The sequence below is a fragment of the Lolium rigidum genome, chromosome 3, assembly GCF_022539505.1.
Source record: "Lolium rigidum isolate FL_2022 chromosome 3, APGP_CSIRO_Lrig_0.1, whole genome shotgun sequence".
Taxonomy (NCBI): domain Eukaryota; kingdom Viridiplantae; phylum Streptophyta; class Magnoliopsida; order Poales; family Poaceae; genus Lolium; species Lolium rigidum.
The window spans coordinates 225,299,353-225,318,273 of NC_061510.1; positions in this window are offsets into that span (position 1 = coordinate 225,299,353).

Below are 18,921 nucleotides of genomic sequence, written 5' to 3' on the forward strand. Positions count from 1 at the left end.
TCCACCAGAAGACCAAACATATTTAATGCCGAATCATTTGGAAAATGAGTGATGCGTTAAGACGCAAATGAATTGCAAAATACATACGTTTCTGAGCGTGTCAGATCCGTTGACTAAAACTTCTCCCGTGAGCAAAACATGATAAAGCACCGGAAGGCCAAGGTGTTATATCTTTACATATGTAAACTAGATTATTGACTCTAGTGCAAGTGGGAGACTGTTGGAGATATGCTCAAGAGGCAATAATAAATGGTTATTATAATATATCTTTGTGTTTATGATAATGTTTACATACCATGCTATAATTGTATTAACCGAAACATTGATACATGTATGTTATGTAAACAACAAGGAGTCCCTAGTAAGCCTCTTGTATAACTAGCTTGTTGATTAATAGATGATCATGGTTTCGTGATCATGAACATTGGATGTTATTAATAACAAGGTTATGTCATTAATGAATGATGTAATGGACACACCCAATTAAGCGTAGCATAAGATCACGTCATTAAGTTCATTTGCTATAAGCTTTCGATACATAGTTACCTAGTCATTTCGACCATGAGATCATGTAAATCACTTATGCCGGAAGGTTACTTTGATTACATCAAACGTCACTGCGTAAACGGGTGGTTATAAAGGTGGGATTAAGTATCCGGAAAGTATGAGTTGAGGCATATGGATCAACAGTGGGATTTGTCCACCCCGATGACGGATAGATATACTCTGGGCCCTCTCGGTGGAATTTCGTCTAAATTAGCTTGCAAGCATATGAATGGTTCATAAGAGACCACATACCACGGTACAAGTAAAGAGTACTTGTCAGGAGACGAGGTTGAACGAGGTATAGAGATACCGATGATCAAACCTCGGACAAGTAAAATATCGCGTGACAAAGGGAATCGGTATCGTATGTGAATGGTTGAGTCGATCACTAAAGTCATCGTTGAATATGTGGGAGCCATTATGGATCTCCAGATCCCGCTATTGGTTATTGGTCAGAGAGAGGTCTCAACCATGTCTGCATAGTTCGCGAACCGTAGGGTGACACACTTAAGGTTTGATGTCGTTTAAGTAGATATGGAATATGGAATGGAGTTCGAAGTTTTGTTCGGAGTCTCGGATGGGATCTAGGACATCACGAGGAGGTCCGGAATGGTCCGGAGAATAAGATTCATATATAGGAAGTCATATTCCAAGTTTGGAAAAATGATCCGGTACATTTATGGCAGGTTCTAGAAAGTTCTAGAAAAGTCCGGAAGAAATCACCATGGAAAGTGGAGTCCCGGAGGGACTCCACCTTGCATGGCCAGTCAAACCCTAAAGGGTGGAGTCCCAGGTGGACTCCACCATAGGTGGCCGGCCACCCCACCTAAAGGAAAGGTGGGAGTCCCACCTTGGGTAGGACTCCCTCCTTGAGTAGGTTTCCCACCTATGGGAGGTTTTGTTGTTGGGGTCTTATTCGAAGACTTCGACTACAACTCTTGGGGATTTCCACCTATATAATGAGGAGAGGAGGGAGGGGGCAGCCACTCTTGGCCGCACCACCTAGGGCTGCCCATGGCCGGTGCCCTACTCCCCTCTCTCTCCCCAAACCCTAGCGCCCCTCCTCCACATACTACTCCCGCAGCGCATAGGCGAAGCCCTGCCGGAGTTCTCCACCACCACCGCCACCACGTCGTCGTGCTGCCGAGATTCTGAGGAGGATCTACTACTTCCGCTGCCCACTAGAATGGGGAGAAGGACGTCGTCTTCATCAACACCGAACGTTTGACCGAGTACGGAGGTGCTGCCCGATTGTGGCACCGTCAAGATCTTCTACGCGCTTTTGAAAGCGGCAAGTGATCGTCTACCGCAGCAACGAGAGCCTCCTCTTGTAGGCTTTGGAAATCTTCAAGGGTTAGTCTCGTTCATCTCCTTGTTGCTACCGTCTTCTAGATTGCATCTTGGCTTGGATTGCGTTCTCGCGGTAGGAATTTTTTTGTTTTCTATGCTACGAATCCCATCAGAATATCATGTGAGTTGCTATGCATGTTCGTCTTGTCTGAAGTAAGGGCGATTTTCATGATCAAATGGTTTGAGTATGCATATTGTTAGAGAAGAACATTGGGCCGCTAACTAAAGCCATGAATCATGGTGGAAGTTTCGAGTTTGGACAATTAATCCTCAATCTCTTATGAGAATATTATCTGTTGTTGAATGCTTATGCATTAAAGAGGAGTCCATTATCTGTTGTCTATGTTGTCCCGGTATGGATGTCTATGTTGAGAATAATCAAAAAGCGAGAAATCCAATGCGAACTTTCTCCTTAGACCTTTGTAGAGGCGGCATAGAGGTACCCCTTTGTGACACTTGGTTGAAACATATGCTATGCAATGATAATCCATGTTAATCCAAGCTAATTAGGACAAGGTGCGAGCACTATTGGTATACTATGCATGAGGCTTGCAACTTATAGGATATCTTATACATAACACATATGATTTATTACTACCGTTGACAAAATTGTTTCTTGTTTTCAAAATGAAAAGCTCTAGCACAAATATAGTAATCCATGCTTCCCTCTGCGAAGGGCCATTCTTCTACTTTATTGTTGAGTCAGTTTACCTACTTCTTTCTATCTTAGAAGCAAACACTTGTGTGAACTGTGTGCATTGATTCTTACATGTTTACCTATTGCACTTGTTATATTAATTTGTGTTGACAATTATCCATGAGATAAATATGTTGAAGTTGAAAGCAATTGCTGAAACTTATATCTTCCTTTGTGTTGCTTCAAAGCTTTGTACTAAGAATTTATTGCTTTATGAGTAACTCTTATGCAAGTCTTATTGATGCTTGTCTTGAAAGTATTATTCATGAAAAGTCTTTGCTATATGATTCAGTTGTTTACTCATGGTCTTCACCATTGCTTCGAATCGCTGCATTCATCTCATATGCTTTACAATAGTATTGATCAAGATTATGATAGCATGTCACTTCAGAAATTATCCTTGTTATCGTTTACCTACTCGAGGGCGAGTAGGAACTACGCTTGGGGATGCTTGATACGTCTCAAACGTATCTATAATTTCTTATGTTTCATGCTACTTTTATGATGATACTCACATGTTTTATACACATTATATGTCATTATTATGCATTTTCCGGCACTAACCTATTGACGAGATGCCGAAGAGCCAGTTGATGTTTTCTGCTGTTTTTGGTTTCAGAACTCCTACAAAGGAAATATTCTCGGAATTGGACGAAATCAACGCCCAGGGTCTTATTTTTCCACGAAGCTTCCAGAAGACCGAAAGGGAAATGAAGTGGGGCGACGGGGCGCCGACCCCATAGGGCCGCGCGGCCATGGGGGGGCCCGCGCCACCCTATGGTGTGGCCCCCCTGTCAGCCCTCCGACTCCGCCCTTCCGCCTACTTAAAGCCTTCGTCACGAAAACCCCAGTACCGAGAGCCACGATACGGAAAACCTTCCAGAGACGCCGCCGCCGCCAATCCCATCTCGGGGGATTCCGGAGATCGCCTCCGGCACCCTGCCGGAGAGGGGAATCATCTCCCGGAGGTCTCTTCATCGCCATGATCGCCTCCGGATCGATGTGTGAGTAGTTCACCCCTGGACTATGGGTCCATAGCAGTAGCTAGATGGTTGTCTTCTCCTCATTGTGCTATCATGTTAGATCTTGTGAGCTGCCTATCATGATCAAGATCATCTATTTGTAATGCTACATGTTGTGTTTGTTGGGATCCGATGAATATTGAATACTATGTCAAGTTGATTATCAATCTATCATATATGTTGTTTATGTTCTTGCATGCTCTCTCGTTGCTAGTAGAGGCTCCGGCCAAGTTGATACTTGTGACTCCAAGAGGGAGTATTTATGCTCGATAGTGGGTTCATGCCTCCATTGAATGCGGGACGGTGACGAGAAAGTTCTAAGGTTGTGGATGTGTTGTTGCCACTAGGGATAAAACATCAATGCTTTGTCAAAGGATATTTACGTTGATTACATTACGCACCATACTTAATGAAATTGTCTGTTGTTTGCAACTTAATACTTGGAAGGGGTTCGGATGATAACTCTGAAGGTGGACTTTTTAGGCATAGATGCATGCCTGGATAGCGGTCTATGTACTTTGTCGTAATGCCCTGATTAAATCTCATAGTACTCATCATGATATATGTATGTGCATTGTTATGCCTTCTTTATTTGTCAATTGCCCAACTGTAATTTGTTGACCCAACATGCTATTTCTTATCGGAGAGACACCACTAGTGAACTGTGGACCCCGGTCCATTCTTTACATCCGAAATACAATCTATCGCAAACTCGTTCTTTACTTGTTCTTCACAAACAACCATCATCTTCCACACTATACATCTAATCCTTTGTTTACGAGCAAGCCGGTGAGATTGACAACCTCATCGTTACGTTGGGGCAAAGTACTTTGATTGTGTTGTGCAGGTTCCACGTTGGCGCCGGAATCCCTGGTGTTGCGCCGCACTACACTCCGCCACCAACAACCTTCACGTGTTCCTTGACACCTACTGGTTCGATAACCTTGGTTTCTTGCTGAGGGAAAACTTGTCGCTGTACACATCACACCTTCCTCTTGGGGTTCCCAACGGACGTCTGTCTTACACGCCATCAATCCCCGGGATTAATTCCAATGGGCCTATTTTCACAGAAGAATAACGGAGCCAGGACGGGGAATTGGAGGAGATCATCACCATCATCACCACCGACGCCTCTCCATCGACCAGCCATGTTTCCCCCATCCATGTGTGAGTAATTCCCCCGCTGTAGGCTGAAGGGGATGGTAGGGATTGGATGAGATTGGTCATGTAATAGCATAAGATTGTTAGGGCATAATGCCTAGTGTCCGTAATTGGTACTTTTATGATATTGTTGCAACTTGTTATGCTTAATGCTTGTCACTAGGGCCCGAGTGCCATGATCTCAGATCTTAACATGTTATTGTTTCATGATGATATGCATTGTTTTATGATCTTACCTGCAAGTTGTATACACGTATTGTTGTCGGAACCCGAGGCCCCAAAGTGACAGAAATTGGGACAACCGAAGGGGAAGGCGGTGATATGAGGATCACATGTGTTCACGGAGTGTTAATACTTTGCTCCGGTGCTCTATTAAAAGGAGTACCTTAATTTTCAGTAGATTCCCTAGAGGCCCGGTGTTGACGTCAGAAACCCCCTGGCGGGCAGAGATGGTCAACACGGTAGAGCCGGGAACAACTAGGGCTGCGGGTGGCCCCAGTCCCTCAGAGCGACGGCCCGCAAAGCCTCCTGGTCGCACGCGCCGAAGCCAATCGCAAGGGCGTGCCACCTGACCTATACCTGGTCAGGAAGGTGTGGATGATGCCTCGCTTAGTTTCCTGCATGGCATACACGTGAACATTAAATACGAGCCTCGATCGGCTCTCAGGTTATCCTGTGAATCGGCTCAAAGAGCCGATCCACCCATGATCCGGACAAGGTGTCCGAATATATGGTGGTCCTGCTTGATCAAGATAAAGCTAATGAGATCTACGACGATTTAGGGTTTTCACCGCATAATCGGATCATCCTACTCACGATTGGGCCTCGCGCTCGCGCACGGTGACCGTAAGCCGATCCTAGACAGGGCCTAAAAACCAACACGAGGTTGATCCCCGGAACATCCTTTCTAGGGCTAGCAAACGCCACCCTACACGCCGCTGGATCCTCCAACCCTTTGTAAGGCCTAACTATTGCGGATGTTAAACTAATCCTTGATGAAACAAGGAGCAACCGTAACGGATCAGATCTACTAAACTATGATCAAGCGGGTGCCGCCCCTACACCTAAGATAGGTGTAAGGGCGGCTAGATGTGCAAGGGTCGCATAACGAAAGCATGTAATTCGAAGAACAATGCTAACCCTAACACATCTAAGATAACTACGTTGCTCGCCATCAAAAAGGCTTCGATACGAGCAACGCATGAACAACGTGGGCAGGCTTGTGCTGCCTAGATCGCAAGATGCGATCTAGGCAGCATGGTGCTTACCGGTAGAAACCCTCGAGACGAAGGAGTTGGCGATGCGCCGAGATTTGTTTGTGGTTGAACGTTGGTTATTGTTTATTCCATAAACCCTAGGTACATATTTATAGTCCAGGGGACTTTCTAATGTGGGCGTGCACCAAACCGTGCACGAGTAAGATTCTAACTTCTAAACTAAGATGCGATCTAATATGTTACAGATACATGGGCAAACAAGCCCAACTTGGTATAAAAGGCCGATTCACGTATTTCTTCTATATATATATATATATCTTCACGTCCATCTTGATCGCGGCCCACCTTTGACTCGGTCAAATTCTGGTGATAACACATGCCCCCCTGGTTTTGGAAATGACATTTCCAAAATCATTATGCTTCCTTTCGTCGGGTCATGTCGTGGCAGAACCGTTGCAGTATCCGTCATCATGATGCCCTGCCTTCTCAACTTCTCCAAGTGACCTGGCAGGTCAGATCAGCTCCTTCCTTACCCTGATTTGCACGTCCCTGCTGTTCTCAGCATTGTTCTTGGAGAGAAAATCCGAGCCATCGAACCATTGAACCACTCCATTGAGGAATTCTCCTATCATAGTCTCTCTTCGTGGTCCACTTCCTGCTCCATTGACCCTCTGATCGTAACAGTTATTGCTCTTGAGTCGATGGCCATGCATCGGCTTTTATATCCTTAAGTCGATGTCCGTCTGCATCGGTCGTGCTCAAAAATTTCGAATTTCAGAATTTTTTACGGCCGACTTGTGCATCGGTCCCCATACTTCAATACCCATCACCAAAGGATGAGATGCTTCCACTGCATATCCTCGTGTTTTATCCACCTGGGTGCCCCCCCGAGCCGATTCTGTCAAGAGAATTGATGGTATCGGCTCTGTTGGATAACATGTTGAACCCAGGCAAAATGGATGGTGAGGATAATTTTGGCCGATTGCTGGAATCGGCCTCCCCGTTGCTTGCTCGGTGAAGGTTTTGTGATGTCCCTTCATAAATTTTTTGGGGCCGATCACAAGGATCAGCCTTGCCACGTTTGCTTATTGACGTGCTCTTGCTACACGTTCAGGCCGGTTGATAAAACCAGCCCAATCTCTGACTTTATCATGTTGGTGCGCTTGCTGTCGCCCACCTTGAGTGCATCGTGTAATCGTGGAGCACTAAGCTTTGTCGGAAGAACGAGCACCATGTTTGTGCCAGCCGATGTTTCATCATCGGCTTTCCTTTGCTTGGGGCGCCACTCCATTTTCCGTGGACGACCCTCTTCATCCAGGGTTCGCTGAACCTTCGCAGCCAGATCAGGCCTTGCATTCCTCAATGTATGCAAGTATAACCTCTCGGCTTCCTCCAGGCCGCGCAATCGCTGAACCCTGCGTTTCTGGGAACGGCTGAGTCCATCAGGGCACCACCTTGGCCGGTGATACCTGTCTTCTTCTTCTCCCTCGTCTTCTGAATCTTCGAGATCTTTCAACCGAGGGGACTCAGCTCGTTTGCCCTGTGGCGGGAGAGGCCCTAGGCGCTTGAATACGGACACGTTGGCTGCCTCCTTCTTCTTCCGGTTGCATTCTGGGCAATTGCCGATTGTGGGCAATCGGCTCATTCCTGAATCCCAGCAGTGTCTGAAGAAGGGACAGTCCCAGTGCCTATCCTTGTCGTCTCGCTCCCTTGCCTTTTCCTTGGCACGGCGCTCGTGCTCCTCCTCATCATGGTTGTGCCGACGACGTCTCCTGTCGTCCCTAGACAGACGATCTTCTTCATCATCGCCACCGTATCGCCGGCGTTGGTCGTACTGACTCACATACTTGTTGAGGAGGTGATCAGAGAGAGGTCGTTGATACCTTATGTTTTTCACCTCTCCCTCTGTGACGTAGCGCTTGCCGTCTTGGCGGAGCCGATCGCGTGGAGCGGCTTCCTCTCGTATCTTTGCTATGAGAGCAGCTGCCCTCATCTCCGTCCTTACCGCAGTGGTGCCCAAGATCTACCATATTGATTTTGCACGAGAAATCCGGCTGGCACCCTCCATGGTAAGTATACTCCACCATGTTTACGGCGGGGAAGGGGTGTGTGTCGACCTTCATGGCGTATTGGTTGAAAATCAACCGTCCGTTTTCTATCGCCATTTGGATCGCTGCCGCCACACCTGCAGTCGTTGGTGGTGTGGGTGAACGTGTTATGCCACTTGCAGTATGGCTTTCCGTTCAGCTCTTGCACCGTGGGGATCTTGTGGCCTTCGGGTACCTTTATATGCTTCTCCGTGAGTAAGAGATCAAAAATCTATTCAGTCTTGGTCACGTCGAAGTCGAACCCTTTTGGAGGGCCTTGTGGCTTCACCCATTTGCAGGTCACGGGGCTCGTCGCTCGAGTCCATTCAGCCTACTGCTACCTCCCGATCTCCCGCAGCACCTTCATCCTCGTCCGCCTCAACCGGGTCACCGCACGCTTGAATTTGTCCTGGTAAACATCCGGGTGGCGCTGCTCATATGCGGCAGCTTACGCACCATGTGTGCCAATGAAGGGTAGTCTGCTTGGGAGGCCACGTCCTTAATCAATGATGAGAGACCCACCACCGCCAACTCGACTGCTTCTTTTTCACTTATATGAGCCGAAAAGCATCGGTTCCTAAGGGTCCTGAAGCGCTGGACGTATTCTGCCACTGTCTCCCCGCGCTTCGTCGTACTTGCGCTAGATCGGCAATACCAACATCGGAAGCCTCCGAGTGATACTCGCTCATGGAGCTGCTGTTCCAAGCTGCTTCCAAGTCCGGATGGAGTTCGGTGGCAGCGATGTGTACCACCCGAAAGCCGATCTCGTGAGGGACTCGTGCGAAGAACCTCACGCGCAACTCGTCCGATGCTGAGATCGTGTCCAGCTGTGCCAAATACCGGCTCACATGCTCGATGGAGCTGGAACCGTCTGATCCACTAAACTTTGTGAAGTCCGGGAGCCGATATTTGGGTGGTAGCGGGATCAGTTCGTAGTCGTTGGGGTACGGCCTGGTGTAGCCGAACGTCTTCCTTTTCGGCATCATGCCGAACTGATCTTTCAGAATTGCACAAATCTGATCCGCCGTGATGGTCGAAGGTGTCGAACCACGAAGATTCGCCGGGGTGGCATACTTAACCAGCCATGCTTGCTTTTCCGGTTCTAAGCCAACTGCAGGGGCTGGGCTTTGGAGGTTTGTCGGAGTGGCGTACTTAGCTAGCCACGATTGCTTCTCAGGATCGGCTCCCGACGTTCCTCCTGCCGTTCCAGAGGCCCCTGATATTGCAGCCTGGTTCGAGAGTGCCCAGGCGTTGCAGTCCGGTACGTATGCGCACGCGTATCCGTGCGGGATCTCCTTGGGTGCCTCAGGTAGGAATTGGTAGTCACCAGGATCACCACCAATCTTGTAGACGACGTATGCCGATGAGTTCGGCCGTTCCGGTGCTGCCCATGCGAACGGCTGGGGCTGGAGTGGCATCTCTCCCTTGAAAGTCCCCGAGCTGGTCCCGACGGAGAATACCGGTGGCTCATGATTTCTCGGACGACGCGCGGAGCGACACGCTCCAAAGTGTTCACCGGGCTCTCGGAGTGGTGGTGCAGCGAATGAGCCACCATGTAGTTGATCTCCTCGCCGCGGCGACCCGGTGCGTTCTTCGACGGGGCGGACGGATCCACTCCATCGAGTGCGCCTTCGAGTGTGAAACCCTTCCACCCGACGCCATGGGAGCGGGTTCGGTGGAAAGAGCCGATGAGTTCGGCTTCGAGGACCGCCTTGATTTCGTCATGCTTCTTCTTGAGCTCATCAGGCAGATCCTCGTACTTGACCGGAGTGCCTTCCGCCATCTCGGATGTAGATGGCGATGTGGTGGATGTCGAAGGGGGTCCCACCGGGCGTGCCAGAATGTGTTGACGTCAGAAACCCCCTGGCGGGCAGAGATGGTCAACACGGTAGAGCCGGGAACAACTAGGGCTGCGGCTGGCCCCAGTCCCTCAGAGCGACGGCCCGCAAAGCCTCCTCGGTCGCACGCGCCGATGCCAATCGCAAGGGCGTGCCACCCGACCTATACCTGGTCGGGAAGGTGTGGATGATGCCTCGCTTAGTTTCTGCATGGCATACACGTGAACATTAAATACGAGCCTCGATCGGCTCTCAGGTTATCCTGTGAATCGGCTCAAAGAGCCGATCCACCCATGATCCGGACAAGGTGTCCGAATATATGGTGGTCCTGCTTGATCAAGATAAAGCTAATGAGATCTACGAAGATTTAGGGTTTTCACCGCATAATCGGATCATCCTACTCACGATTGGGCCTCGCGCTCGCGCACGGTGACCGTAAGCCGATCCTAGACGGGGCCTAAAAACCAACACGAGGTTGATCCCCGGAACATCCTTTCTAGGGCTAGCAAACGCCACCCTACACGCCGCTGGATCCTCCAACCCTTTGTAAGGCCTAACTATTGCGGATGTTAAACTAATCCTTGATGAAACAAGGAGCAACCGTAACGGATCAGATCTACTAAACTATGATCAAGCGGGGTGCCGCCCCTACACCTAAGATAGGTGTAAGGGCGGCTAGATGTGCAAGGGTCGCATAACGAAAGCATGTAATTCGAAGAACAATGCTAACCCTAACACATCTAAGATAACTACGTTGCTCGCCATCAAAAAGGCTTCGATACGAGCAACGCATGAACAACGTGGGCAGGCTTGTGCTTGCCTAGATCGCAAGATGCGATCTAGGCAGCATGGTGCTTACCGGTAGAAACCCTCGAGACGAAGGAGTTGGCGATGCGCCGAGATTTGTTTGTGGTTGAACGTTGGTTGTTGTTTATTCCATAAACCCTAGGTACATATTTATAGTCCAGGGGACTTTCTAATGTGGGCGTGCACCAAACCGTGCACGAGTAAGATTCTAACTTCTAAACTAAGATGCGATCTAATATGTTACAGATACATGGGCAAACAAGCCCAACTTGGTATAAAAGGCCGATTCACGTATTTCTTCTATATATATATATCTTCACGTCCATCTTGATCGCGGCCCACCTTTGACTCGGTCAAATTCTGGTGATAACACCCGGCTGCCACCGGCTGGTAGGACAAAAGATGTTGTGCAAGTTTCTCATTGCGAGCATGTACGACTAAATATGGAACACATGCCTATTGATTGATTAGTACTTGGATACCGTTTTATTACTATCTGCAAATGCCCTACCTTGATTTTTACATGAGTTTCTCTCATCCATGCAACGCCCAGTTCTTTTCCCTCTGCTCCATAATTTCTCCCCAGACGGAAACCCTAGCCACCGGTTGATTCTCACCGGCGAAGAATGGAGCATCCCCAGGCCCCGCCGTGAGCACCACTGTGACCGTCGTCCTCGACTTGGTCACCGTACGCCGGGAATCGAGCCAACACGTCTTCAATCGACCACGCCTGGCCATCTTCTCCGGCGCCGGTAATGGCTCAATCCGGCGATTTGGGCCAGCTCCGACCTCGCCGTGAAGCCATACGTGCTTCTGGTGAGCTCCTCAATCTCCCAGTGTGCTCGCTTTGCCCGATTATGATCCGTAGCCTCGCCGCACCGTGAGCCTGCCACTCTCCGATGACCAATAATTAGCGGCGAGACCACCGTTAGGTTCCCCGAGTCACGCTGATGCGAATGAGCATGCGCGCCACACCGCGGAGGTCCTCTAGCATCAACATCGACCTCGACTGGCCGCCGGCCAGAGCTCCAGCGCCACGTCTGGATTTTGACTTTGGTCAAAATTGCGTGGCAGCTGACGTGGCGGGGACCCCACCAGTCAGTGACTGCGTGGGTGAACTATCTGGGTAGGTTTAGTTATTTCCCATTCTAGTTAAATCCGAGAAAATTGCTGCAACTTCAAACAAATTTAGACAATTCAATTTAAGTCAGAAAAATAAAAATAAGACATCAAAATTCTTATAAAAGTAAATTCTAATTAATAAAAATATAATATGAAATTTTTATTTTTAATAAAAATTTAATTGTTTAATACTTGTTATTTAAAGCCTTTAATTTTAGTTCTAAATTCAGTTAAAATTCAATAATTAGGAAAAAAGGTTTAAAATAAATAAAAACCAGAAAGTAAATAAGGAAAACATTAAAGTTAATTTTCCTTTTCTATTAACTTATTAAATCCTTATTAGGAGGATTTAAAACCCTAATTAATAAATGCCTCAATTATTAATTGTTTAAAATAATAAAATATCAAATCTAATATTATTTTTATTTAAAATTTATTAATAACTTCAACTTTATTAATGAAGTTATTAATCCAATAATTATAGGGTAATTAGGAAACCCTAGTTTCATTATAAACCAAGTGATAACCTCATAATTTTATGTGGAACCCTAAAACCCTAATTCAACTATGCACCAAACCCTAGCTCCATTAATTCATATGAATCCTAGTTTGCTTCTAACCTAAACCCTAGGTTAGAACTTGTGATCATGTTACTTCATTTGTAATCATAGATTCATATCTAGCAATTAAATACTAGTTCAAATCCACATAAGATATGGGAACCTTATCACTACTAATTAGCATCCCATGTGTTCATCTTCAACAGACCTAGATAATTAAGTAGGGATAACCAAGTGTAAACCCTAGATCCTTTTACCAAAGCCATCAGCCTTATTCATTCCTATTTAGCATCACACCATTGTGATGAACCCTAACAACAACCATACCTACTATTTTGTATTACATTCCCTACTCCACTAAACCCTACTAGTGTTGGATACCAATTATCAACCATCCTATTTAGAAGCCAATTATTCCTTACTTAACAGAACCAACAGTAAATCCTAGACAACCTCAACCTTAATTGTAATACTTCTTATTATTTAAGAAGTATGTTCTTCAAAAGTTATTCTTTTGAAGTAAAGAAAGAATCATTATCAACCCTGCTTATAAGGACCTATAAACCCTAGCCGGCTATCACTAGCAAGATAAACCAACCTTGACAACAACCATGTATAATGAATTGCTTAGGATGCCTAGGCTTATCTTAACCTTACAAGCCCTAGGTGTCGATGAATCCAACGTTGTTGTGATCCATCTACTACTTACTCCAGCAACCAATTAAAACCATAGTAAACCATAGAACCCCACAACCCTAATTATCATACTTGTTCTTTATCAAAGAACATGTTCTTCAAAAGTTATTCTTTTGAAGTATATGATAATTAATCATTCACCATGCCATATTGTGTCAAAACTAACCACTGTTCTTTACTTGTTAACATTATGCCAATTATCATTCTTTATGTGCTCAATTAATTACTATGCCCTATTATCTACCTGTTTATAATACCAAGTAATCACACATGAATAAGAACCTTGTATGTGAATCACTCTAAAAGTGCAACACACCCTAAACCAATCATTATCACTCACTGATCCTAAATCCTCGGGGTTAGGTCACGCTTAGAGCGATTGCATCTCATTCTTATGCATTATTGCATCCTTGCCAATCTTTTAAACATCGTCCTTACCGGACGATGATGCTATTTCAGAATTTGGAGTTATTGCGTATCGAAGACCTTGTCTGCATAATCTTGCAGCCAAGAAAGGCAAGTTCATCACTTGCTCATGCCATTTGAGTATTTCTATCAAATTAATTGCAAAGTACTATGGTTATCACTATTGCATAAAAATCAATACCACTACTTTCATAACTATGAATATGACTATGTGGTGGGCAATGGAACCATGGATTGTGTTGATATGGTGGAGGTTCCATTGCAAGGGTTAATATCCATCTAGGATTAAACAACAAATGTCGCCGAGTGATTCTTGTGCCGTAATACCCGTGTTAACCATAAGATCCGGAGTGGGACGGAGTAGTCAAAAGTGTTTCCACCTCTCGTTCATCAACGGATGCGCTTTACCGTAGTACACTTGTAATCCAAGGGGGCAAGCTGGTGAGGCCGGGGAGTCCTAAGTCCCCACGGCATAGTCCGTAGTACACTTGTCGCCCGAAGGAGCAAGATGGTGAGGCCGGGGAGTCCTAAGTCCCCACGGTATTGCGGTCTAGGATGGGTTGCAGCTACCGGCGTAGGAGTGTATGGTAGAGCCCAGCACTGTTGTCGTGGTCGGGGTCCACCTTGAAATCTACAGGAATAATGGGACCGACGTGGACCCAGGGTCGGGGCATGCAACAAAGGGTGGGTGTTCGAGGTAGCGGAGGAACATGATTGGCTAGACCTTATACCGGGCCTCACACCATAGGAAGTGTGGACGGGGAAATTGCCCGGTTGGCACCAAGGTTAAGATCTCTTATGGGTAAAGCAACACACCTCTGCAGAGTGTAAAGAACCGTGACCTGTCACTCCCTGTTCCGGGATATGGAACTCGCGAACGCGGCCGGGAAGGAGCTCCATGAAGTTCTAGTAAACCGGTGAAGGCCGACGGACATAGTTCTTCCGAATAAAAGCAACCTTTTGAAGAAATGGTTATGAAAACCTGCATTGGTATTAGACTTTCTCGGTCTAATGCTGTAGCTAGTGCATTAAACACCTCTTTCCTATAATGAACTTGTTGAGTACGCTCGTACTCATCCCACTCTTAAATCCCCTGCTTAGATATGGAGGCATCGAAGGAGGATCTACAGTGCAATTGGAAGACCGAGGAGTCAACAACTACTTCAAGAGACAGGACCAAGACGAGAGGAGTCAAATACCACATCCGAAGCAAGGAGAAAACCTAGTTTAGCCATAAAAGGGAACTAGCTTCCTAAACCTAGCTCCTATTTAGCTAGAATCTATTCATAGCCTCTCGTAGCTAGTTAAATACTCTACAAATAGAGTTCGTGTTAGGATTAGTCTACGAGTCGTTCTCCTGGAGTTTATTTGCAGTTTTACCTCATTGTAAAGTAGGAGGTCTGTGCTGATCTTCCGTAACGAGTATGTATGTAATTCTATAGACATGCCTTGGACCCGCATATGTTTCGTTGTACCACTCCGAGCGATATAATACTAGTGGAACGGTGTTTCATTGGTGTTATATCAGACTTGCATACTACACCATGCAGTGGTATGCCGGGTCACCACAGTTGGTATCAGAGCAAATGCTTTGACCTTAGGATTAAAACCCTTTAAATGAGACCTATAGGATTGGTAGTGTCTATAGGAAGTTGTCCTAAGTAAACCAAATATTCTTATGACTTGAGATGGATATTCACTTGAGAATAATCCTGACACACTTGAGTCAACATTTCTTACCTATTTTTTTAAGTAATGTTAGCTAGCTAATCTCAAGTATGTAGCATACTCTTAAGACCCTAAAATAAATATGAGTAGACCACAGTTGGTATACAATACATGGTAGTCCAAAGAGAGGATACAACCATAAGGAAGATATCCTAGTGGAAGATGTGTACCAACATATGTTATGATTAAGTAAGAGTTATCCAGATTGGTAATAGGAGTTGTATCAATTGATGAAGATAATTAAGATATCCTAATAGAAGATGTAGATCAAGTTAAGTAATGAGTAAGTAAAACTATCTAGACATGTGAAAAAAATTGATAGTAAGTGATAACTATGAGTTATATGAGGTAGTATAGACCATGATGAGTCAATCATGAGAGGTAAGTAAGAGAGAAAGAAATAAAACATGTCTACTTACAGAGTAGTGATAGTAATCATATATGATTGACCTGAGAATCATTATGTGATGGACTAGAACCTCATAATTAATAAAGAGGAGTACAATAAGAAGCCAAGTGCAAAACTATAGTGCAAGAATTGTGTTCCAAAAATATGGGAAGTGTGCCAAGCACATCATGACCATATGCTTATGGTAGAAACACTTAGAAGTATAGGAATTGTATCCTAATAAATATGTATTCAGAGTAACCATATTAGAACTAGAGGTATCATACAAAATAGTCCTCAATAGCACTTACATATGGTATAATACTAAGTTAAGTAGTACTTCTAAAGAAAATTAGGTTAACCTTAACCATCCCAAACCACTTTGTTTCAAGTTTATCTCATTGCAAATGTGCAATTAAGGTAAAGGTTGAGACAAATAGTAGAATTCCATATATTCGTGCTAAGTATCACGATACAAACCTATCTTATGTGGTGTTATATACTACACATCAGAGCCTCGATGTTTAGAAATGTCTTACTCAACTAGTATATTCGAGGCTTATGATGGTGTGTACTATGAACACAAAGCTGAATCTTCTTGGATTTTATTGGATTTTCATTGTTTGACTAGATCCATACATGAAGTTTGACGTTGATATGCAAATGCATGTTGCAATATCAAGTCCTTACTTGGTGCTATAGATCTAGAGGGTAATGGTAAACGTGTGAGGAAGTGACGATTTACGAAGATTATGAAGACAAGATGAAGGTACATCAGATAAAGGAAACAAAGTTGTGGGAAGCAACCACAATACTCTGAAGGAAGTGCCAATCAACATTCATGCTTTACCTCAACATAGGAGTACTTTAGTACATGAGAAGCATGAAGGTGAAAAATATAATGATTATGGTGAAGCTGAAGCAGATCCATAGTCAACATAGAAGAGGGAATGCATGGGAAATCACTTAAGATACTATAATCATAGTGTCAGCTAGTGGTTTTCTTGCAAAATAAACCCTAAATGAAGGAAGGTGATATATGAAAACATAGCAGACATAAGAAGACCATAGTCGATATCAGAAGACCACAATTGGTATAATATCAATACTGCGAGATAAAGTAGAAGATGTCTCGTCCAGTTGATCAGAACCTATAATAGAATCCATTTTTAGATATCAAATAGCCACGAGTTGGTATGATAACCACGAGTTGGTATCATTTGGTATTACTAATAGTCCACGATTTAATCGGTTGTAACAAAAAAATTGTGAACAAATAAAAATCTTGTCGACCAAATAGCTAGATCTATAAACATTTAGTCAAAGGATTCACATTGGATGTCCACAAATTGAGTGGATACATCACAAAGTTTCTTCGTAAAACCTTAGTGGTATATAAATTATAAACAAGACCTATACCAATATTCTAATCATAAGTCCAATAGTTGGAAGAAAAGGAGTTGAAGACCATAAGAAAACTCTAAGGGGTAGAGTAAAGATTGAGTTGGATGTACAATGACTCAATACTTTAAGCTAGATAGAAACGAAGGTTTGAATCGAGAGGAAGTTCGATCTTATTTTCATAAGATTATCGAACACTACTTTCGGAAGGATGTCGGACTGAGAGCCGAGGTTTATACCTCGAGGAAGTAAGAAGTGGACTATAACTTGAGAAAATGAGAAATATTTACTCGGAAATACGATAGCTCAAGTCGGCTAAGTTTAATGAAGTTGGATGAAGAAAATACCAGTAGATCCAATAAAGCTCAAGATGACCAAAGACTCGAAGAAGATTGACCATACCAAACTAAAATACTATTAGAAAGATTCCTTTCATGGAACCTAAATAACCCAAAATAGTTATTGGTATCAACTATAAACCATGATTGGATGGGCTAAAAGAGTCAAATCCATTCTTAGGAAAATAAACCATCACGACCATTCCATGTTAAGTACCTTAATTAGTACCATTATCGCAGCTTTGGTAGTAAGGGAAAATAAAGACCTATTTACCATTAGGAGTATGTTGTTAAATTAGTCTTCGGTTGAGACTAGCAAGCATAAGAAGAAGTTCCAAGCATTGAATCTCCAATGAGGAAGGAAACCAGATTATGATATTGAAAGAAATCATGGAATTGAAGGAAGAAACCATGATTCAGAGACAAACCCTAATGGATTCCAGGAAGAATCTGGACAAGGGATATATTCAATGATATCCAGTAAGATCAATACGGAGTTCGAGAAAAGATGTAGTCTATACAAGTCAGATCCACACTCCGAAAATGTGAGAGAGTTCAAACTTCGAGGACAAAGTTTAGTTTAAGGGGTAGAGACTGTAATATCCAGTGCATCGGGGTTACAAAAATAGAGGAAACAGATGTGTGCATTGCATTCATGCATAGAAAATCTGGGGAATTTTCATGCTTTAAAGTAAAACAGCCACGATGAATCGAAGTTTCACTTGACCTTGGTGGAATTGAAGTAGCTCATCAAGTCAAGCGCTATAAACCTCAATGTGACTTTGTTAAAAACCTTGTTTTGGGTAGAGATGATTTGATCTAAAGGGTTAGATCAAATGGAACTAAAATCAACACAACAACACTTTACCCAATGATCAATTGCTTGATCTTATAAAAGATCATAACATGGTATTCCTTGCCATAACATAAGAACATCTATTCAATTGGAAATCAAGTAACAATAATGGAGAACCCATTCTTCACTTATCTTTTCCATGTCTTAAACTAACCCATGTTCTTACCATGAACCTCATGGTAATTCTTGAACTAAATTCTTGAACTTAACACCAACAAAAGTTTATCATTAAACCCTAGAGATGGGAGAGGTATATAATCATTAAAGAGATAAGAAGCACACTCTAAATTATTAACACTTAAAAGTTAAGCAACTACCTTGAGGTACAATTGAATTCACTTTAAAACTAAATACCAAATATAGCAAAACACAAGGACCTAAGTGCATAAAAGCCACACCTTTTGACTTCAATCATAACTTATTAAATATGTGGAATATCACAAAACTAAATTCGTTTACATTACGAATTATAGTTCAAACTATTTGAATAAAATAAACTATGAGTATTTTGAAACTCATATGATCATGCCTTGGTGAAATCAAACATCACCATTCAAAATTGGGGTATAATCCTTATCTTTGACATTTTGATCCCAATAATAATGTAAATACAATCACATATGATATAGTGACTCAACCACAAGCATAAAATCATTCACAAGATATTTAGTAACAAAAGCC